This window comes from Diabrotica undecimpunctata, chromosome 10, assembly GCF_040954645.1.
Source record: "Diabrotica undecimpunctata isolate CICGRU chromosome 10, icDiaUnde3, whole genome shotgun sequence".
In the NCBI taxonomy this organism is placed as follows: Eukaryota; Metazoa; Arthropoda; class Insecta; order Coleoptera; family Chrysomelidae; genus Diabrotica; species Diabrotica undecimpunctata.
Window position 1 is genome coordinate 23,706,157 of NC_092812.1, and position 18,606 is coordinate 23,724,762.

The window sequence follows — 18,606 nt, forward strand, 5'->3', positions numbered from 1 at the left end:
TTTTTAGAATACCATTTACCAGCTGTCTGTAAGCATCTATAGGGACAGATTCTTAATTTAGGAAGAAGGACAAATTGAAACTTGTTTTATTTAATACGATTAATCACGAAATAATAAGAAAATGCCTAAAATAATTTTATACAAAATCAGAGAGGTATTTTGAAAAACAAGAAACAATACCATTATGCACTAGTTCTACCACCACTTCAAATAAACCACCCAATACTTTATCATAATAATTTCTAATATTCAAGCATAACTAGGTAAGAAATAGAAGAGTAGTATGAAACGATTATATAAGCCGAATGACAACAAATAGAGTAGTAAAGACGGCAAGAGACGGTCCCCAATAGGAAGACGATCAGTAGAACGACCACAAAAACGATGAAATGACAACTTACTGGAGGCACATTGAAAATCAGACAAAGTCATGTCTATATGAAAAGAAAAAATAGAGAAGAGGAGCAAAACACAAAACCATTAAATTCCATGTAATATTTTAAATTTACCTTAAGATAGAAGATTTTATTTTTCTCGAAAATGATAAAGGCACTACACAAAGAGCCGAGATAACTGATATTCCAAAAGAAAAATTCAGTGCTTTCACCAGTCTTAGGTTTTTACTGAAACATTTAGGCGTCGAATGTCGCTATGGACCGAGCGCCGGCGACTGGCTACTAACTGAAGGTTTTTTTCTAGAATACCATTTACCAGCTGTCTGTAAGCATCTACAGGGACAGATTCTTAATTTAGGAAGAAGGACAAATTGAAACTTGTTTTATTTAATACTATTAATCACGAAATAATAAGAAAATGCCTAAAATAAGTTTATACAAAATCAGAGAGGTATTTTTAGAAACAAGAAACAATACCATTATGCACTAGTTCTACCACCACTTCAATTAAACCACCCAATACTTTATCATAATAATTTCTAATATTCAAGCATAACTAGGTAAGAAATAGAAGAGTAGTATGAAACGATTATATAAGCCGAATGACAACAAAGAGAGTAGTAAAGAGGGCAAGAGACGGTCCCCAATAGGAAGACCATCAGTAGAAAGACCACAAAAACGATGAAATGACAACTTACTGGAGGCACATTGAAAATCAGACAAAGTCATGTCTATATGAAAAGAAAAAATAGAGAAGAGGAGCAAAACACAAAACCATTAAATTCCATGTAATATTTTAAATTTACCTTAAGATAGAAGATTTTATTTTCCACGAAAATGAAAAAGACACTACACAAAGAGCCGAGATAACTGATATTCCAAAAAAAAGATTCAGTGTTTTCACCAGTCTTAGGTTTCTACTGAAACATTTAGGCGTCGAATGTCGCTATGGACCGAGCGCCGGCGACTGGCTACTAACTGAAGGTTTTTTCTAGAATACCATTTACCAGCTGTCTGTAAGCATCTACAGGGACAGATTCTTAATTTAGGAAGAAGGACAGATTGAAACTTGTTTTATTTAATACTATTAATCACGAAATAATAAGAAAATGCCTAAAATAAGTTTATACAAAATCAGAGAGGTATTTTTAGAAACAAGAAACAATACCATTATGCACTAGTTCTACCACCACTTCAATTAAACCACCCAATACTTTATCATAATAATTTCTAATATTCAAGCATAACTAGGTAAGAAATAGAAGAGTAGTATGAAACGATTATATAAGCCGAATGACAACAAAGAGAGTAGTAAAGACGGCAAGAGACGGTCCCCAATAGGAAGACCATCAGTAGAAAGACCACAAAAACGATGAAATGACAACTTACTGGAGGCACATTGAAAAACAGACAAAATCATGCCTATATGAAAAGAAAAAATAGAGAAGAGGAGCAAAACACAAAACCATTTAAATTCCATGTAATATTTTAAATTTATCTTAAGATAGAAGATTTTATTTTCCACGAAAATGAAAAAGACACTACACAAAGAGCCGAGATAACTGATATTCCAAAAAAAAGATTCAGTGTTTTCACCAGTCTTAGGTTTCTACTGAAACATTTAGGCGTCGAATGTCGCTATGGACCGAGCGCCGGCGACTGGCTACTAACTGAAGGTTTTTTCTAGAATACCATTTACCAGCTGTCTGTAAGCATCTACAGGGACAGATTCTTAATTTAGGAAGAAGGACAAATTGAAACTTGTTTTATTTAATACTATTAATCACGAAATAATAAGAAAATGCCTAAAATAAGTTTATACAAAATCAGAGAGGTATTTTTAGAAACAAGAAACAATACCATTATGCACTAGTTCTACCACCACTTCAATTAAACCACCCAATACTTTATCATAATAATTTCTAATATTCAAGCATAACTAGGTTAGAAATAGAAGAGTAGTATGAAACGATTATATAAGCCGAATGACAACAAAGAGAGTAGTAAAGACGGCAAGAGACGGTCCCCAATAGGAAGACCATCAGTAGAAAGACCACAAAAACGATGAAATGACAACTTACTGGAGGCACATTGAAAATCAGACAAAGTCATGTCTATATGAAAAGAAAAAATAGAGAAGAGGAGCAAAACACAAAACCATTAAATTCCATGTAATATTTTAAATTTACCTTAAGATAGAAGATTTTATTTTCCACGAAAATGAAAAAGACACTACACAAAGAGCCGAGATAACTGATATTCCAAAAAAAAGATTCAGTGTTTTCACCAGTCTTAGGTTTCTACTGAAACATTTAGGCGTCGAATGTCGCTATGGACCGAGCGCCGGCGACTGGCTACTAACTGAAGGTTTTTTCTAGAATACCATTTACTAGCTGTCTGTAAGCATCTACAGGGACAGATTCTTAATTTAGGAAGAAGGACAGATTGAAACTTGTTTTATTTAATACTATTAATCACGAAATAATAAGAAAATGCCTAAAATAAGTTTATACAAAATCAGAGAGGTATTTTTAGAAACAAGAAACAATACCATTATGCACTAGTTCTACCACCACTTCAATTAAACCACCCAATACTTTATCATAATAATTTCTAATATTCAAGCATAACTAGGTAAGAAATAGAAGAGTAGTATGAAACGATTATATAAGCCGAATGACAACAAAGAGAGTAGTAAAGACGGCAAGAGACGGTCCCCAATAGGAAGACCATCAGTAGAAAGACCACAAAAACGATGAAATGACAACTTACTGGAGGCACATTGAAAAACAGACAAAATCATGCCTATATGAAAAGAAAAAATAGAGAAGAGGAGCAAAACACAAAACCATTTAAATTCCATGTAATATTTTAAATTTATCTTAAGATAGAAGATTTTATTTTCCACGAAAATGAAAAAGACACTACACAAAGAGCCGAGATAACTGATATTCCAAAAAAAAGATTCAGTGTTTTCACCAGTCTTAGGTTTCTACTGAAACATTTAGGCGTCGAATGTCGCTATGGACCGAGCGCCGGCGACTGGCTACTAACTGAAGGTTTTTTCTAGAATACCATTTACCAGCTGTCTGTAAGCATCTACAGGGACAGATTCTTAATTTAGGAAGAAGGACAAATTGAAACTTGTTTTATTTAATACTATTAATCACGAAATAATAAGAAAATGCCTAAAATAAGTTTATACAAAATCAGAGAGGTATTTTTAGAAACAAGAAACAATACCATTATGCACTAGTTCTACCACCACTTCAATTAAACCACCCAATACTTTATCATAATAATTTCTAATATTCAAGCATAACTAGGTAAGAAATAGAAGAGTAGTATGAAACGATTATATAAGCCGAATGACAACAAAGAGAGTAGTAAAGACGGCAAGAGACGGTCCCCAATAGGAAGACCATCAGTAGAAAGACCACAAAAACGATGAAATGACAACTTACTGGAGGCACATTGAAAAACAGACAAAATCATGCCTATATGAAAAGAAAAACTAGAGAAGAGGAGCAAAACACAAAACCATTTAAATTCCATGTAATATTTTAAATTTATCTTAAGATAGAAGATTTTATTTTCCACGAAAATGAAAAAGACACTACACAAAGAGCCGAGATAACTGATATTCCAAAAGAAAGATTCAGTGTTTTCACCAGTCTTAGGTTTCTACTGAAACATTTAGGCGTCGAATGTCGCTATGGACCGAGCGCCGGCGACTAGCTACTAACTGAAGGTTTTTTTTAGAATACCATTTACCAGCTGTCTGTAAGCATCTACAAGGACAGATTCTTAATTTAGGAAGAAGGACAAATTGAAACTTGTTTTAGTTAATACTATTAATCACGAAATAATAAGAAAATGCCTAAAATAATTTTATACAAAATCAGAGAGGTATTTTTAGAAACAAGAAACAATACCATTATGCACTAGTTCTACCACCACTTCAATTAAACCACCCAATACTTTATCATAATAATTTCTAATATTCAAGCATAACTAGGTAAGAAATAAAAGAGTAGTATGAAACGATTATATAAGCCGAATGACAACAAATAGAGTAGTAAAGACGGCAAGAGACGGTCCCCAATAGGAAGACGATCAGTAGAAAGACCACAAAAACGATGAAATGACAACTTACTGGAGGCACATTGAAAAACAGACAAAATCATGTCTATATGAAAAGAAAAAATAGAGAAGAGGAGAAAAACACAAAACCATTTAAATTCCATGTAATATTTTAAATTTATCTTAAGATAGAAGATTTTATTTTTCTCGAAAATGAAAAAGGCACTACACAAAGAGCCGAGATAACTGATATTCCAAAAGAAAGATTCAGTGTTTTCACCAGTCTTAGGTTTCTACTGAAACATTTAGGCGTCGAATGTCGCTATGGACCGAGCGCCGGCGACTGGCTACTAACTGAAGGTTTTTTTCTAGAATACCATTTACCAGCTGTCTGTAAGTATCTACAGGGACAGATTCTTAATTTAGGAAGAAGAACAAATTGAAACTTGTTTTATTTAATACTATTAATCACGAAATAATAAGAAAATGCCTAAAATAAGTTTATACAAAATCAGAGAGGTATTTTTAGAAACAAGAAACAATACCATTATGCACTAGTTCTACCACCACTTCAATTAAACCACCCAATACTTTATCATAATAATTTCTAATATTCAAGCATAACTAGGTAAGAAATAGAAGAGTAGTATGAAACGATTATATAAGCCGAATGACAACAAATAGAGTAGTAAAGACGGCAAGAGACGGTCCCCAATAGGAAGACGATCAGTAGAAAGACCACAAAAACGATGAAATGACAACTTACTGGAGGCACATTGAAAAACAGACAAAGTCATGTCTATATGAAAAGAAAAAATAGAGAAGAGGAGAAAAACACAAAACCATTTAAATTCCATGTAATATTTTAAATTTATCTTAAGATAGAAGATTTTATTTTTCTCGAAAATGAAAAAGGCACTACACAAAGAGCCGAGATAACTGATATTCCAAAAGAAAGATTCAGTGTTTTCACCAGTCTTAGGTTTCTACTGAAACATTTAGGCGTCGAATGTCGCTATGGACCGAGCGCCGGCGACTGGCTACTAACTGAAGGTTTTTTTCTAGAATACCATTTACCAGCTGTCTGTAAGCATCTATAGGGACAGATTCTTAATTTAGGAAGAAGGACAAATTGAAACTTGTTTTATTTAATACTATTAATCACGAAATAATAAGAAAATGCCTAAAATAAGTTTATACAAAATCAGAGAGGTATTTCTAGAAACAAGAAACAATACCATTATGCACTAGTTCTACCACCACTTCAGTTAAACCACCCAATACTTTATCATAATAATTTCTAATATTCAAGCATAACTAGGTAAGAAATAGAAGAGTAGTATGAAACGATTTTATAAGCCGAATGACAACAAATAGAGTAGTAAAGACGGCAAGAGACGGTCCCCAATAGGAAGACGATCAGTAGAAAGACCACAAAAACGATGAAATGACAACTTACTGGAGGCACATTGAAAAACAGACAAAGTCATGTCTATATGAAAAGAAAAAATAGAGAAGAGGAGAAAAACACAAAACCATTTAAATTCCATGTAATATTTTAAATTTATCTTAAGATAGAAGATTTTATTTTTCTCGAAAATGAAAAAGGCACTACACAAAGAGCCGAGATAACTGATATTCCAAAAGAAAGATTCAGTGTTTTCACCAGTCTTAGGTTTCTACTGAAACATTTAGGCGTCGAATGTCGCTATGGACCGAGCGCCGGCGACTGGCTACTAACTGAAGGTTTTTTTCTAGAATACCATTTACCAGCTGTCTGTAAGCATCTATAGGGACAGATTCTTAATTTAGGAAGAAGGACAAATTGAAACTTGTTTTATTTAATACTATTAATCACGAAATAATAAGAAAATGCCTAAAATAAGTTTATACAAAATCAGAGAGGTATTTCTAGAAACAAGAAACAATACCATTATGCACTAGTTCTACCACCACTTCAGTTAAACCACCCAATACTTTATCATAATAATTTCTAATATTCAAGCATAACTAGGTAAGAAATAGAAGAGTAGTATGAAACGATTATATAAACCGAATGACAACAAATAGAGTAGTAAAGACGGGAAGAGACGGTCCCCAATAGGAAGACGATCAGTAGAAAGACCACAAAAACGATGAAATGAGAACTTACTGGAGGCACATTGAAAAACAGACACAGTCATGTCTATATGAAAAGAAAAAATAGAGAAGAGGAGAAAAACACAAAATCATTTAAATTCCATGTAATATTTTAAATTTATCTTAAGATAGAAGATTTTATTTTTCTCGAAAATGAAAAAGGCACTACACAAAGAGCCGAGATAACTGATATTCCAAAAGAAAGATTCAGTGTTTTCACCAGTCTTAGGTTTCTACTGAAACATTTAGGCGTCGAATGTCGCTATGGACCGAGCGCCGGCGACTGGCTACTTACTGAAGGTTTTTTCTAGAATACCATTTACCAGCTGTCTGTAAGCATCTACAGGGACAGATTCTTAATTTAGGAAGAAGGACAAATTGAAACTTGTTTTATTTAATACTATTAATCACGAAATAATAAGAAAATGCCTAAAATAAGTTTATACAAAATCAGAGAGGTATTTTTAGAAACAAGAAACAATACCATTATGCACTAGGTCTACCACCACTTCAATTAAACCACCCAATACTTTATCATAATAATTTCTAATATTCAAGCATAACTAGGTAAGAAATAGAAGAGTAGTATGAAACGATTATATAAGCCGAATGACAACAAATAGAGTAGTAAAGACGGCAAGAGACGGTCCCCAATAGGAAGACGATCAGTAGAAAGACCACAAAAACGATGAAATGACAACTTACTGGAGGCACATTGAAAAACAGACAAAGTCATGTCTATATGAAAAGAAAAAATAGAGAAGAGGAGAAAAGCACAAATTCATTTAATATCCATGTAATATTTTAAATTTATCTTAAGATAGAAGATTTTATTTTCCACGAAAATGAAAAAGACACTACACAAAGAGCCGAGATAACTGATATTCCAAAAGTAAGATTCAGTGCTTTCACCAGTCTTAGGTTTCTACTGAAACATTTAGGCGTCGAATGTCGCTATGGACCGAGCGCCGGCGACTGGCTACTAACTGAAGGTTTTTTCTAGAATACCATTTACCAGCTGTCTGTAAGCATCTATAGGGACAGATTCTTAATATAGGAAGAAGGACAAATTGAAACTTGTTTTATTTAATACTATTAATCACGAAATAATAAGAAAATGCCTAAAATAAGTTTATACAAAATCAGAGAGGTATTTCTAGAAACAAGAAACAATACCATTATGCACTAGTTCTACCACCACTTCAATTAAACCACCCAATACTTTATCATAATAATTTCTAATATTCAAGCATAACTAGGTAAGAAATAGAAGAGTAGTATGAAACGATTATATAAGCCGAATGACAACAAATAGAGTAGTAAAGACGGCAAGAGACGGTCCCCATTAGGAAGACGATCAGTAGAAAGACCACAAAAACGATGAAATGAGAACTTACTGGAGGCACATTGAAAAACAGACACAGTCATGTCTATATGAAAAGAAAAAATAGAGAAGAGGAGAAAAACACAAAACCATTTAAATTCCATGTAATATTTTAAATTTATCTTAAGATAGAAGATTTTATTTTCCACGAAAATGAAAAAGACACTACACAAAGAGCCGAGATAACTGATATTCCAAAAGTAAGATTCAGTGCTTTCACCAGTCTTAGGTTTCTACTGAAACATTTAGGCGTCGAATGTCGCTATGGACCGAGCGCCGGCGACTGGCTACTAACTGAAGGTTTTTTTTAGAATACCATTTACCAGCTGTCTGTAAGCATCTACAGGGACAGATTCTTAATTTAGGAAGAAGGACAAATTGAAACTTGTTTTATTTAATACTATTAATCACGAAATAATAAGAAAATGCCTAAAATAAGTTTATACAAAATCATAGAGGTATTTTTAGAAACAATAAACAATACCATTATGCACTAGTTCTACCACCACTTCAATTAAACCACCCAATACTTTATCATAATAATTTCTAATATTCAAGCATAACTAGGTAAGAAATAGAAGAGTAGTATGAAACGATTATATAAGCCGAATGACAACAAATAGAGTAGTAAAGACGGCAAGAGACGGTCCCCAATAGGAAGACGATCAGTAGAACGACCACAAAAACGATGAAATGACAACTTACTGGAGGCACATTGAAAAACAGACAAAGTCATGCCTATATGAAAAGAAAAAATAGAGAAGAGGAGCAAAACACAAAACCATTTAAATTTCATGTCATATTTTAAATTTATCTTAAGATAGAAGATTTTATTTTTCTCGAAAATGAAAAAGGCACTACACAAAGAGCCGAGATAACTGATATTCCAAAAGAAAAATTCAGTGCTTTCACCAGTCTTAGGTTTCTACTGAAACATTTAGGGGTCGAATGTCGCTGTGGACCGAGCGCCGGCGACTGGCTACTAACTGAAGGTTTTTTCTAGAATACCATTTACCAGCTGTCTGTAAGTATCTATAGGGCCATATTTTTAATTTAGGAAGAAGGTCAAATTGAAACTTGTTATATTTAATATTTTTAATGACGAAATAATAAGAACATGCCTAAAATAAGTTTATACAAAATCAGAGAGGTATTTCTAGAAACAAGAAACAATATCGTTATGCGCTAGTTCTAACACCACTTCAATTAAACCACCTAATACTTTATCATAATAATTTCTAATATTCAAGCATAATAAGGTAAGAAATAGAAGAGTAGTATGAAACGATTATATAAGCCGAATGACAACAAATAGAGTAGTACAGACGGCAAGAGACGGTCCGCAGTAGGAAGACTATCAGTAGAAAGACCACAAAAACGATGGAATGACAACTTACTGGAGGCACATTGAAAAACAAACAAGGTCTTGTCTATATAAAAAGAAATACTAGAGAAGAAGAGCAAAACACAAAACCGTTTAATTTCCATGTAATATTTTTAAGTTTATCTTGAGATAGAAGATTTTATTTTTCTCGAAAATGAAAAAGGCACTACACAAAGAGCCGAGATAACTGATAGTCCAAAAGAAAAATTCAGTGTTTACACCAGCCTTAGGTTTCTACTGAAACATTTAGGCGTCGAATGTCGCTGTGGACTGAGCGCCGGCGACTGGCTACTAACTGAAGGTTTTTTTTAGAATACCATTTACCAGCTGTCTGTAAGCATCTGTAGGGCCAGATTTTTAATTTAGAAAGGAGGACAAATTGAAACTTGTTTTATTTAATATTATTAATGACGAAATAATAAGAAAATGTTCTAAATAAGTTTATACAAAATCAGAGAGGTATGTTTTAGAAACAAGAAACAATATCGTTATGCACAAGTTCTAACACCACTTCAATTAAACCACCAAATACTTCATCATAATAATTTCTAATATTCAAATATGACAAAAAGCAACAATAGAAAATCACCAGGAGAGGACAGAATAACGAACAAACTCCTAAAATACGGATGACCAGTTCTGACCAAATGAGTATTAAAACTATTCAAAAAAAAATAGAACAAAACAGAATTCCTCAAGAATGGAGATTAAGCATACTAATACATCTCTTTAAAAAGGGAGGCAAATCGGACCAGGAAAATGTCAAAGGAATTAATTTAGTAAACACAACAGTAAAATTAACAACCAAAGTGATAACAAATAAATTATAAATAAATAAGTAAAAATAAATAAATTGAATAAGATTATAACTGAGGGATTTTTCTAGAATACCATTTACCAGCTGTCTGTGAACATCTATAGGGTCAGAGTTTTAATCTAGGAAGAAGAACAAATTGAAAGTTGTTTTATTTAATATTATTAATGCCGAAATAAAAAGAAAGTGCTTTAAATAAGGTATAAATTTTCAATTATCAAACATAATAAAACACAAAACTTTTTCATGTTTTGTGTCCAATGTGACAACGTGATGGTGCAACAAATAATACCAAAGATATACATCAAAGATTTAAGTTAAAAGTAGAGCTTAAAGATTAACAAACATGAAAAGAAATTCAGGTATGAGGCAGGAGAATAAGTTAATCTTAATATAGGGAATATATTAACCGGAAATAATCCATAAAAAGAAGGATATGCAATAGAAAGATGGACAATAATAGAAATCTTTTGTAAATACGTATTTCTGACTCATTGGTCGTCATCAGTACGGTGTAGCCAACTAATAATAGCTGAGACAAGTTAATAAAACGGGTGAATTAATAAGTATATATTTTTAAAAAATAAAAAAGAATTAATGGCAAAACTTGTTCAAAATGAATTTATAAAATTTATTAAAAATATGCTGGGCAACCGCAAATACATATTTACTAAGATTATGCAGGTTTTTTGCAGTTGTTTTTCAGCTAGGTCTTCATTATTCATGTTCATTGGTCCTTTTTAACTAAACTGTGAAATAATTTTTTCCGTTGCTGTACAGGTTTTGCAAGTACTGTACAAGTGTTGACTCCGCATTCAATAAAGACCCTTATCCTCCAATAAATGTAACCTATCTATAAAGTTTTATGATTAGAAAATATTATTTGAAAAAAAAAATGTGTAAAAGTACCAATGAGAATGAAGAAGAAGAAGACATGACGATACCAAACTCAATAGGGTTCTTACACCAAATAGAACCTATATGATAAGTTTTAAAAATAAGAAAGATTTAAAAATACGTGAGAGAATGAAGGAAAAGGAAAAGAACACAAGTCGATTGCAAAATCAAAAGATCTTTATTACACCATGGAAAACTTATGTGTCAAGTTTTAGAACCCCAGAAGTTTGCTTTCAACAAAATTAATAGGCCTCAGAAAATTAAGAAGAAAAAAAACCATGTTAAACCAAAACTAACAAAAAGACTTTGAGAAGAAATTGACGCCAAATTTACTAGAGTTCCAATATGCTTATACCAATAGAAACGTACGTACCAAGTTTTAAATACCTAGGATTTTCGTACAAAACACAAAACAATCTGAGAAGAAGACGAAATTAAAAAAGTTTATTTATAATACATTATTTATATTACATTACAATAATCCAACTAACTTTCTTCTCAATTTTTAGTTTAATACACAAACTGACCTATAAACTATAATATTAAAATTTTTAAAAACTCACCTGAAAAAAATTTCTAGAAAAATCTTCACTGAAATTCCTTACCTGCCAGCGAATGGCCACTAACTGAGGGGCTCCTGAGAGGTGCGCTGTATATATTCCTGATTTGCATGCTGGATTTGTACCGGTTTTTTCTGGTTTGATATTGGATTTTTCTATGTGAAGGATATGGGTAATGGAGGTGATTAGAATGGACATATAGGTAGAGAAGGAGCGGGAATAGAAATGGTTCATGAAGGTTTGGGGATGGGAATAAGAAATGATAAACGAAATAGTGTGATTGACTTCGCAGTGGCATGGGATTTGGCTGTCATTAACGTTCTTTATCACGTTCTTTATGAAGACTGAAGACCAATATGTTACCTATAGTGGCGGGGAAGGGAAAGTGAGATAGATTTTGTTTTGTGTAGAGGAAGTCAGATAAAAGACGTTACCAACTGTAAAGACATAAGGATGAGTGTGTAACTACTCAAAATCGACTGTTGATAGTAAATGCGGAGATAAAGTTAAGGCGGACAGGAAAGCAAGTAGGATACCAGAAAGTGAAGTGGTGGAAGTTAAAAGATAAGAGTGCTGGAAGAGATTGAGGAAAAAAGTAAATGACTGGTAAGATGCGAACGGTAAAGTTGTGGTGCGAGAGGAAGAGGAAATACTAGATTAAACATCTGGTAAAGGGCCTCCTGAAGAGAAATAAACTTGGTGGTGAACAGTGTAATAGAAGGTTAGAGAGAAGAAAAAAGCTAGAAAGGGGTATGGCAGATCTAAAAGAAAGGAAGATAAGGATATATACAGGTAGCAAAGCGCGCTATAGTTGCTACTTAGGAAAGCTAGTCTGCTCAGCTGTATGAAGAGTTTGAGATACACGAGGGAATTGCTAAAACAAGGGACCAGTCATCAAAGGACTTGACCCTCGTGAGGCAGATTAAAAGTGCAGATGGAAGAGTGTTAAGAACCGATTAACACATTAACGATATTGAAATAAAGCAAATGAGTACTTTAGAAAGTTGCTAAATGAAGAAAAATAGTGAATAGACGGAGGATGTGGGTTCCCAAATGTAAATATATTACCAGGTATAGCGGGACACGAAGTTGTTGAGGGGTTAAATAGGATGAAAAATGGTAAGACAGTGCGACCTGATGGAATACTTGTGGAGGTTTAAAAGGCTCTTGGAGAGGAAGGGGTTGATATTTTGTAGCAAATGATGATTGGGGTATATGAAGAAAAAAGGATGTCCAATGCATGGAGAGAGGGTGTGATGATATCATTGTAGAAAGATAAAGGAAGCATTTAGAACTGTCAGAACTATAGAAGGATAAAGTTAATGTCGCATACAATGAAAATCTGAAAGAACACTGTAAAGTAAAGGTTAAGGAGAGAGACATCCATAGGAGAAGAACAGTTTGGGTTTGTGCCAGGAAGAAGAACAACGGATACCTTGTTTGCTTTGAGACAGTTGATAGAAAATTAAGCGAGAAGAAAAGAGAGCTATATTTGGTATTTATAGATCTTGGGAAGGCGTACGATACAGTTCTTAGACAAGGTCTATGGAGATTTATGGCAGAGAAATGGGTTCCCGAGAAGTACATAGGGCTCGTGAAGGAAATGTATGAGGGGGTATTCACCAAAGTAAGGACTTGTGCGAATTGATGACCGAAATCTTACCATTCACAGTTGGTTTGCATTAAGGCTTATTACTAAGTCCTACCTGTTTAATGTTGTTATGGATGTACTGACAAAAAAAGTAGGGCAAAGAGCTGCTTGATCAATGCACGAGCATTTTTTGCAAGAGCAAAAAAATGTTGAGGGGAAGTTGGGGTGTTTAAGAAAGGCTATCGAAGAGGGAGAACTACGGGCTGGCTGGTTTTACTGGAAGCGAATGAGCGAGATACTTTGTGATATAAAAATTGGGGAAGAGCTGAAAGGAAAGATATAAAACAGTGTGGTGAGACATAGGTTGGTGTAGGTTTAAAAGATTCAGGAAAATAAGATGGAGGTAGATGGAGCTTAACGTTGTGCAATGAGTTTGCCAAACCACAGAAAACCAATCTTCCCATGTCCGTCTGTAAATAAAATCGACTATGAAGGAGTTATGTAGTTTTGTCGATGGCTAGTGGGTGCATTCTAGGAGCTAAAATCTGGTTTGTATAAATCTCTGATTTATATAAAAGTTGAAGGTTGACACTACGATTGCGTGTCCGTACATATTTCGGAAGATCTCGTTAGAGATATTGGTAGGAGTTTTTTCAGCTAAGACGTAGAAAAGATCATAGGAATGAGATTAATTATCGATTTTATCTCGGAAGTGAGTTCGTATGAGGAAATTTGTTTAGTTTAGTGACTGTATGTGTGTGTTTCTATGTTGTGGGAGCACTTTTTCTGGCGAGACATTTGTGTGAATATACCGAGTATGTGCCGCAACAGTTTAATCCGGATGGTGAATCTGCCATTTATATTTGTGATTTTGTCCGCAGTTTGGAGAAATAGTGGCTCTTTGTTGGTATTCTGTGTTGCGACGTTCGCTTTGGCGGCATCTAGAACAATATTTTAAGCGCAGGGGGATGACGTTATTCGATCCAGGGATCTCACAACGAACAATCTTCAGTGTTTCAGTGCTTCTGAGAATTTCTGTTCTCAGAAGTTCTCGAGTTCAGAGTTCTCGAAAACTTGGACAAAGTGTATAGGGATGTTATTTTAGAGGACAATTATTCTGACAATTTAAATGTTAGGGAAGTGGCCTTGTGACTAATGGTCTTCAATGTTTTTTTTGTGAAAAATTTTTGTTACCGCCTGTCATGACGAGATGGAGGTTTGATTGGATTTTGGTTGTGACTTTTGTGGAGTGTTATTAAAATATATAGGGCCAATAGTGATTATCACGATATTACTTCTTAGTTTTGTCTAGAATTCGTGGATATTTAGGGGTTAAGGTTTAGGGTTATGTGTTGAGGGATGCTGTTATGTCTAATGAATAGACTTTTAATTAAGTGGGCTATGTTATTGGGAAGAAGTTCGTTTGATTTTAAAATATTGTTGAGAAGTGTTTTGTTGGCAATCGTTTGGTGGGATGTAGTCTATAAGGTATTTGCTTTGTTGTCTTGTTGAGTTGTCTTGTGTTTTTTTGTTGCTGTGTGTGATAATTGTAGGAGATGAATTTGATCGGTTGTTTGAGTTGATTGTTGTGTAGATTGAGTTGTGTAACTGTAATGTTAATTTACTGTAATATGGAATATAAGGTATAAGGGGTGATGTGTTGATTTTGGATTTGGTTGTAAGTGTGGCTGATTTGTAAGGAGAGTAGACTGTCTTCTTCTTAGAGTGCCATATCCCTACGGAACGTCGGCGACTACCATGCTTATAATATTTTTATACTGATCTCGGTCTTGCGCTACGTGTAGCAATTGGTCCGCTGTCAAACCTGTCCACTGCCGCAAATTCCTCAACCAAGAGAGTTTCTTCCGTCCTATCCATTTCTTTCCTTCGATTTTACCTTTGAGAATTAGCCGAAGGAACTCATATCTTGGTCCTCTGATTATATGTCCAAGATATTCTAGTTTACGCCTCTTAATAATATGTAATAGAGTTCGTTCATGTCCCATTCTTCGAAGAACTTCTTCGTTTCTAGTTCTGCTAGTCCATGGAATTTTTAGTATCCTTCGATACAACCACATCTCAAACGCCTCGATTTTATTCATGATATCGGCGTTTAAAGTCCAAGTTTCACATTCATACAAAAGTACAGACCACACATCTTGTAAACTTTTCACGGATTTCCAAATTTCAAAGTAGACTGTAAGTGACTTAAATTTTGATAAATGGGTAGATTTTGAGTTTTAAATAAATATTCGGTTGAATCTATGTTGATTGCGGAATAAGTAAGGAATGCGTGCGTTTAGATTTGTTTATGTGATGTTTTTGGGACTGGACGGCGGAGTGGAATGGGTGTTTTTTGGTGGGATTTGTTTGCGATGGTTAGGTATTTGGCTCCGGGTAAAACTTTAAGTTTTTTCTGCAGAGGTTTGGTATTAATGGGGTTCGTTGTCTAAAGGTAGGCTATCCTATTCAACTTGTTCACGTAGACTGCAAAGAAATTGTTTTCGTCTTCTAACATATGCGAAACGATTAGGATTAGTGGGGTTTGACTGCAGAATTTGGTTAGAGATGTGGTTTATCATGTATTTTGTATAGTATTAGGGTGTTGCATTGAGTGATACAAGGCACTCTCCGTTCTACTAATCGTAATAGTTCCGTATACTCACTACTGCTTCCCTGAGTTCAATACGTAAATTGTTCGCTAAGTGGCACAGCTCGAGAACTGTTCTACGGATCGTGACATGTAAGGTCTTGTCGGAAAGAGAAAAAAGTAGCTAGTACAATTAAGGAAAAAACAAACGCATCGGCAATGCTAAAGGGGCATTACGTTAGATCTCCGTTTTTATTGGTCCTATTGCAGCATGTGGTACATTAAATGAAAGAGGAGGGGATAAAATTATATTAAGATAAAAACAAACAAGGCGACTACCAAAAAGGCACTGCACAGTATCTTGGTTATTAATGAACATATAATTACATACGATATATAGACACTACGGATGAAAATGGATCTACTAAAAACCTACTAAAGTTAAAAAATTTTGATTTATTGACTTTAAGACTCTGTTTGAAAACAAAATAAACAACTGATACAATTCTAACATGTGATATACAAATGAAAGGGGAGGGAATAGCGATTATATAAAGATATAACAAAAAACAAGGCGACTACAAAACGAGCACTAGACAGTATCTTCAATCTAAATTAGTGTAGAGTTACAAACCAGATATCATAGGTTACTATGCATAAAATAAATTTACTATAAGACAAGTTTTGATTTATTGACTTAAAGAAAGCCTCGGGCTAAGTACAAAATAAACAACTGATCGAATCTTAATTTGCGACATAGGATATAGCAAATATAGGTATTAAGATAGCAAAAACAAACTAGGCGACTCCCAAAATTGCACTACACAGCATCTTCGATATTATTGAACGTATGGTTATGGTTATGGTTATTGTAGATCGGAGCAGGGCCCAATTGTGAGCCCTTCAGACACTTAGACCTGACTAGTACTGAAGGGCTCTCCAATCACAGGTTGGAGTCACACAGGCAGAGTAGATGAGCCCTGCATTGTCAGGGCGTCGGCCCGTTCGTACCCCTCCATGTCTGTGTGTCTCAATACACATACCAAGTTAACCCTATTGGTAAGCGCAATATCAGTAAGTGCTCTTGCACTTGCTGATGATGGTTTTTGCACTTTAAAACTCAAAAATCAGCTTAGAGTATTCTAACCAATGCTAGAATGCATCCAATACATTTCTTCATGTTTTTCAAGAATTTAATATGGATTCTTCGATAATTCTTTGTCTTAGATGAAAGTCCATTATCTTTGGATGACCTATAGTAAACAAAATTTAAAGATATGCATAAATTATTTTCTTTGTAAAATATATTCGAGTGACGGAGCTTAAGTAAAATGAACAATACGACCGGGTTTTCCAAATGGACTTTTACAGACAATAGGGTAGAATTTAGAAATTATATTTCTCCGTTAGTTCTTAAGAATTTGTAAAAACCGATTAGCATGTTAATAGTTTTTAGGAAATTTATAATTGTAGGTAAAATTGTTGTTTGTCATCTAAATGGTAGATGGGGATAAGTGTGAGGAACTCTAATTGGAAAACATTGAAAAAGAGTGGGATAGCTATGTAGGAAGGAGAGTTTAGCTGGATTTTTGAGGAAGAAAAGAGAATGAGTTGTTTTCCAAGGGTGAAAGGCGGAGAGTCGTTGTTCTTTGGCGGTTCCAAGTGATAGTAAGCATTAGAAGTGAATGTTTGTGAGTTTTCCTGGACTAAGTGTATCCTGGCGGAAGCTGATCCAGTAAAATATTGTAAGTCATACTTTTCTACTTATATATTCCAAGAGTCACTGTTCAGGCCGGAACGAGAGATTCAGTTTATCGAGAGGAGAAAAGGCTCGCATCTTTTGAACGATACGTGCATCTGAAGGAGATCATCAATAATTTGTTGTAAGATTGCTGATTACCTAGGGAACTGCTAAGAATAGATAGTGTAGGCTACAAGGAACAAGGATCTGGATAACTCATCATCAGAGAGATAGTTTTTTTTACCATTCGTCAGTTTATCTTTATCAACAAAGTTTTTTTTTATTGCTTCAGAAAAGATAGAAATATTTATCAGGAGATATAGAACAACAATTTTGATTTGAAATTTTAATTTATATAGTATAGAACATTAAATTTTGAAGGTTCACGTACGTAGAACAAAATTTTGATAATCATTATATGAGATATTTTTTGGTTAAAATATTTGAGTGTGAATTTTATTTCAATATATAATTTTGTATCATATATATGTTTATTATTCCGGTATTCCTAGACCTTACCTATCATATGTAAAGCATAGATATTGAAGCACGAATATAACCCTGAGATAAGAGAATTAAATAGTGTGATAAAATCATAATTGCATCATTTAAATAAGTTTAATTAATTAATTAATTAATTAGCTAATTAATTGCTTGGCGCACCTCTGACTTTTAATATCACATTAATATATATATATATATATATATATATATATATATATATATATATATATATATATATATATATATATACCTATATATATAGATATATTGTGGAAAGGACGCACTACATCAATATGTCCCCCAAGAACTTAAGACACACAGTAACCATGACCTTAGATATACCGATGCCTCTAAAACCCCGAATTTAACCCCAAATAAGCATTTACACCAAACCATTCTATCTCATCTGAGAATAAGCCACACCACCATCACCCATAAATATCTGCTGAAAAGTAAATTAAAATCACAGTGCTACGTATGTGATATTCTGCTCAGTGTTAGCCATATTTTACTGGGGTGTCCTT